This window comes from Pan paniscus, chromosome 9 (assembly GCF_029289425.2).
Source record: "Pan paniscus chromosome 9, NHGRI_mPanPan1-v2.0_pri, whole genome shotgun sequence".
NCBI classification, from domain to species: Eukaryota; Metazoa; Chordata; class Mammalia; order Primates; family Hominidae; genus Pan; species Pan paniscus.
The window spans coordinates 11,758,685-11,765,436 of record NC_073258.2 but is presented as its reverse complement, the minus strand read 5'-3'; positions in this window follow the sequence as shown (position 1 = coordinate 11,765,436).

Below are 6,752 nucleotides of genomic sequence, written 5' to 3'. Positions count from 1 at the left end.
TGGGATTTTTTTTTTTTTTTTTTTTTTTGAGACGGAGTCTCACCCTGTTGCCCAGGCTGGAGTGCAGTGGACCGATCTTGTCTCACCACAATCTCTGCTTCCTGGGTTCAAGTGATTCGCCCGCCTCAGCCTACCAAGTAGCTGGGATTATAGGCATGCACCATGATGCCCAGCTTTTTTTTTTTTTTTTTTTTTGAGACAGAGTCTTGCACTGTTGCCCAGGCTGGAGTGCAGTGGCACAATCTCAGCTCACTGCAAGCTCCGTCTCCTGGGTTCATGCCATTCTCCTACCTCAGCCTCCTGAGTAGCTGGGACTACAGGCGCCCGCCACCATGCCCAACTAATTTTGTTTTGTATTTTTAGTAAGATGGGGTTTCACTGTGTTAGCCAGGATGGTCTCGATCTCCTGACCTCATGATCCGCCTGCCTCTGCCTCCCAAAGTGCTGGGATTACAGGCGTGAGCCACAGTGCCTGGCCTTTTTTTTGTATTTTTAGTAGAAACGGGGTTTCAACATATTGGCCAGCCTGGTCTTAAACTCCCGACCTCGGATGATCCACCCACCTCGGCCTCCCAAATTGCTGAGATTACAGGCGTGAGTCACTGCACCTGGCCTGGGATTTGTTTTGTTTTTGTTTTTGTTTTGAGACGAAGTCTTCCTTTGTCACCCAGTCTGGAGTGCAGTGGCACGATCTTGGCTCACTGCAACCTCTGACTGCCAGGTTCAAGTGATTCTCTTGCCTCAGACTCCTGAGTAGCTGGGATTACAGGTGTGTGCCACCACATCTGGCTAATATTTGTATTTTTAGTAGAGTTGGGGATTAGCCATGTTGACCAGGCTGGTCTGGAACTCCTGACCTCAGGTGAGATCTGCCTGCCTCAGTCTCCCAACATGCTGGGATTACAGGCATGAGCCACGATGCCTAGCCATACATGTATGTCTTCTTCTGAGAAGTGTCTATTCAATTCCTTTGCCCATCTTTTTCCTTTTTCTTCTATTGCTACTGCACAAATTAACCCTTGTCCATTATTTAATGGGTTTCCTTGGGTTTTGCTTGTTGATTTAAGTTTCTTATTAATTCTGAATATTACACTTTTGTCAGAAGCATAGTTTGCAAATAGTTTCTCCCATTTTGTAGCTTCTCTGTTTACTCTGTTGATAATTGATTTTTCTGTGCAGCTCTTTAGTTTAATTAGGTCCTACTTGCCAATTTTTGTTTTTGTTGCAATTGCTTTTGGAGTCAACATCATGGAGTCTTTGCCTGGGCCCACAACCAGAATGGTATTTCCTAGGTTTTCTTCTGAGGTTTTATAGTTTTGGGGTTTTACATTTCAGTCTTTAATCTATCTTGAGTTTATTTTTGTATATGGTGTAAGGAGGGGGTATACTTTCAACTTCTGTCTGTGTCTAGCTAGTTATATCAGTGCCATTTATGGAATAGGGAGTCCTTTCCCCATTGCTTGTTACTGTTGGCTTTGTTGAAGATCAGATGGTTGTATGTGTGTGGCTTTATTTTTGGGTTTTCTAATCTATTCCATTGGTCTACGTGTCTAATCTATTCCATTGGTCTATGGTACCAGTACCATGCTGTTTTGGTTACTGTAACCTTGTAGTTTGGTTTGAAGTTGTTTTGGCTTTGGATTGTTTTGGCTATTTGGTCTCTTTTTTGGTTACAAATGAATTTTGGAATGTCTTTTTTTTTTTTTTTTTTTTTTGAGATGGAGTCTCGCTGTGTTGCCCCAGGCTGGAGTGTAGTGGCATAATCTTGGCTCACTGCAACCTCCACCTCCTGGGTTCAAGCAGTTCTCCTGCCTCAGCCTCTCCAGTAGCTGGGATTATAGGCACCCACTACCACGCCTGGCTAATTGTTTTGTATTTTTAGTAGATATGGGGTTTCACCATGTTGGCCAGGCTGGTTTCAAACTGTTGACCTCAAGCGATCTGCCCACTTCGGCCTCCCAAATTGCTGGGATTACAGGCATGAGCCACCGTGCCTGGCTGTATATTTCTAATTCTGTGAAAATTAGAATTTTTGAACTCTTGACCTTAAGTGATCGGCTGGCTTCAGCCTCCTTTGGGAGGCAGGTGGATCACTTAAGGTCAGGAGTTCAAGACCAGTCTGGCCAACCTGGCGAAACCTTGTCTCTACTACAAATACAAAAATTAGCCGGGCACGGTGGCAGGTGCCTGTAATCCTAGCTACTCGGGAGGCTGAGGCAGGAGAAACTCTTGAGCCTGAGAGGCAGAGGTTGCAGTGAGCTAAGGTTGGGCCACTGCACTCCAGCCTGGACGACAGAGTGAGATTATGTCCCTCGCCACCGAAAAAAAAAAAAAAAGAAAGAAAGAAAAAGAAAAATGTCATTAGTAGTTTGATAGAGATAGCATTGAATCTGTATTGAATCTGTAAATTGCTTGGACAGTTTGGCCATTTTAACAATATTGATTCTTCCTATCCATGATCATGAGCATGGAAGATTTTTCAATTTGTTTGTATTGTTTCTAATTTCTTTCAGCAGTGTTTTGTAATTCTCATTGTAGAGATCTTTCACCTCCCTCCCCGGTTAGCTGTATTCCTAGGTATTTTATTCTTTTTTTTTTTTTTTGAGATGGGAGTCTCGCTCTGTCACCAGGCTGGAGTGCAGTGTCAAGATCTTGGCTCACTGCAACCTCCGCCTCCTGAGTTTAAGCAATTCTTCTGCCTCAGCCTCCAGAGTAGTGTGCACCACCATGCCCGGCTAATTTTTGTATTTTTTTTTTGAGACAGAGTCTCGCTCTGTTGCCCAGGCTGGAGTGCAGTGACGCGATCTCGGCTCACTGCAACCTCCACCTCCCGGGTTCAAGCGATTCTCCTACCTCAGCCTCCCGAGTAGCTGGGACTACAGGCACCCACTACCACACCTGGCTAATTTTTTTGTATTTTCAGTAGAGACAGGGTTTCTCCACGTTGGCCAGGCTGGTCCTGAACTCTGTACCTCAGGTGATCCGCCCGCCTCAGCCTCCCAAATGCTGGGATTACAGGCGTGAGCCACTGCACCTGGCCAATTTTTGTATTTTTAGTAGAGACGTGGTTTCACCATGTTGGCCAAGCTGGTCTCGAACTCCTGACCTCAGGTGATCTGCCCGCCTCAGGCTCCCAAAGGGCTGGGATTACAGGCATGAGCCACCATGCCCGGCCAATTTTTGTGTTTTTAGTAGAGACATGGTTTCACCATGTTGGCCAGGATGGTCTCGATCTCTTGACCTCGTGATCTGCCCGCCTCGGCCTCCTAAAATGCTGGGATTACAGGCGTGAGCCACCGTGCCCGGCCTAATTTTTGTGTTATAGTAGAGACAGGGTTTCACCATGTTGGCCAGGCCGGTCTCGAACTCCTGACCACAGATGATCCACCCACCTTGGCCTCCCAAAGTGCTGGGATTACAGGCATGAGCCACCAGGCCTGGCCATGTCAGTGTTTTCAACATCAGACTTTGTTTTAATCTCTGCTGAGCAACAGACTCATATATTTAATGTTGTAGTGTTTATAGGCATTTGGAAAGCTTTCATGTATTTCAAAGGCCTTCATTGTACAAAAACATGTTGAGAAAGGCACTGTCCTGACTCACCAAAGGGCGCTTATAGTTTGGTGGCAGATAAGAAGTCATTAAAATATAATTAGATAATTACAAAAATAGTGGCAATCCAGGAGAGAATGTACCTATCGGGACAAGAGTTGTGGCAATCCAGGAGAGAATGTAACTATTAGGACCAGAGTTGACCTTAAGTCAACTCTTCAAAGATAAGCAGTAGTTGATCTTAGGGAAACACTAAGCAGAAAACATTAAAGGCAGGCTGGGTGCGGTGGCTCACACCTGTAATCCCAGCACTTTGGGAGGGTGAGGTGGGCAGATCACGAGGTTAGAAGATCGAGACCATCCTGGCTAACACGGTGAAACCCCGTCTCCACTAAAAGTACAAAAAATTAGCTGGGCGTGGTGGCAGGCACCTGTAGTCCCAGCTACTCAGGAGGCTGAGGGAGGAGAATGGTGTGAACCTGGGAGGCAGAGCTTGCAGTGCGCTGAGATCTCACCACTGCACTCCAGCCTGGGCGACAGTGCAAGACTCCATCTCAAAAAAAAAAAAAAAGACATTAAAGGCAAAGAGTTAACTCCTGCAAGGACACAGAAACACAAATGAGTATGACATGTTCAGGGTACTTACTACATGTGGTTCAAAATTGTTTCATTCATTCATTCATTTGTTCATTCATGTTGGATTCAAAGTCAGCTGGATCATTTGAGGTTATGTCAGATCATGAAGGGCTTCAAGATTATTATTATTATTATTATTTTCTTTTTTGAGACAGAGTCTTGCTGTTGCCTTGGCTGGAGTGCAGTGGCATGATCTCGGCTCACTGCAACCTTCTCCTCCTGGGCTCAAGCAATTCTCCCGCCTCAGCCTCCTGAATAGCTGGGATTACAGGTGTGTGCCATCACAACCAGCTAATTTTTGTATTTTTGTAGAGATGGTGTTTCACCATGTTGGCCAGTCTGGTCTTGAAGTCCTGACTTCAGGCAATCCACCCGCCTTGGCCTCCCAAAGTGCTGGGATTACAGGTGTGAGCCACTACACCCGGCCCAAGATTATTTCTTGGAGACTGCTCTAGCAACAATATGGAAAACTGATTAGAGGTGAATAAGAAGAGAAATCATGATATCTAAATAAAGAAAGAGTAAGGAGGCTGGGCACTGTGGCTCACACCTGTAATTCCAGCACTTTGGGAGGCTGAGGCGGGTGGATCACCTGAGGTCAGGAGTTTGAGATCAGCCTGGCCAACTGGTGAAACCCCGTCTCTACTAAAAATACAAAAAATTAGCCGGGCGTGGTGGCGGGCGCCTGTAATCCCAGCTACTTGGGAGGCTGAGGCAGGCAGGAGAATTGCTTGAACCCGGGAGGTAGAGGTTGCAGTGAGCCGAGATCATGCCACTGCACTCCAGCCTGGGGGACAGAGTGAGACTCTGTAAATAAACAAACAAATAAACAAATAAAGAGTAAGGAGTTGGAGACCTGCCTGGACCTGGCATTTGAATGGATGGGGGTGTGAATATGTCGACCTAAAAGGAAGAGGCTGAGGCACAAAATATAAAGAGTTTACTTGAGCCCAAGTGAGGACAGCTGCCCAGAAGACTCAGACGCAAGTAACCTTGGAGATGAGCTCCATCCAGGCTTTGTTACAAGTAGGGTTTTGTTTAACGTAAAAGAGGGGGACAGGGAGCAGTCTGATGCAAAATTGTTTGTCAGGAATTCTCATTGGTTTACACACATAACACTGATTAGTGATTGGCTATACATTGTTAAACTACAGTGTGCGGATTATTTGTGTCCAGTGCATCATTTTTAGGTTACTTTATAGCTACTTGTGGCAATTGCAGCCAGTTTCAGGAGAAGAATACATAGCTCACAAGGGAGGAGTAGGACATGATTGGGGTCTCATTTGAATGTCTTTCTGGGCCTGATAGTTTAAAGGACTTGCATTTCTCAGATAAAAGTTTTTCTTTTCTCAAAGGACAAGAAGGAATTCATTCATTCATTTCACAAGTTGAATTTAACAAATGTTAAATGAGAATTCTTAGATTTGCCTGAGCAAAAGGGGAGCTCGTGGTGTCATCTGCAATGTCTGTGAATACAGGGAGTGGATAAAGTTTGAGAGGTAAGATATTCATTTCAGATTTGGATATTCTGAATTTGAGATGTTCGTGGTACACCCTGGTGTAAATGTGTATTAAGTTCTATGTATATCATTCTGGCATTTAAGATAAACATTTGTCATCTGTGTATAATAAGCGGTTGTTGAAGTCATGACCTAGATGTTGCCTAGAAAGAGTCATAGGTGAGGCCGGGCGTGGTAGCTCACGCCTGTAATCCCAGCGCTTTGGGAGGCTGAGGCGGGCGGATCATGAGGTCAGGAGTTCGAGACCAGCCTGGCCAACATAGTGAAACCCCATCGCTACTAAAAATACAGAAATTAGCCAGGCGTGGTGGCACGGGTCTGTAGTCCCAGCTACTTGGGAGGCTGAGACGGGAGAACTGCTTGAAACCGGGAAGCAGTGGTTGCAGTGAGCCAAGATGGTGCCAACATACTCCAGCCTGGGCCACAGAACGAGACTCTGCCTCAAAAATAATAATAATAAAATAACCAAAAGCAGTGGACATGGTGGCGCACGCCTGTAGTCCCAGCTACTCCGGGAGGCTGAGGTGGGAGAATCGCTTGAACCCGGAAGTTCAAGTGAGCTGAGATCGCCCCACTGCACTCCAGCCTCGGCGACAGAGTGAGACTCTGTCTCAAAAAAAAAAAAAAAAAAAAAAGAAAGAAAGAGTCATAGGCTCTTTTTTTTTCTTTTCTTTTTCTTTTTTCTTTTTTTTTGAGATGGAGTTTAGCTCTTATTTCCCAGGCTGGAGTGCAATGCTGCGATCTGGGCTCACCGCAATCTCCGCCTCCCAGGTTCAAGCGATTCTCCTGCCTCAGCCTCCCGAGTAGCTGGGATTACAGTTGTGCACCATCACACCCAGCTAATTTTTGTATTTTTAGTAGAGACAGGGCTTCACCATGTTGGCCAGGCTGGTCTCGAACTCCTGACCTCAAGCAATCCACCCGCCTTGGCCTCCCAAAGTGCTGGGATTACAGGCGTGAGCCACTGAGCCTTGCAATGAGAGTCATTGACTCTTATCGCATGGCAGAGTGGATACCCTGGGGGAAATATTGGCCTTTAAGCAG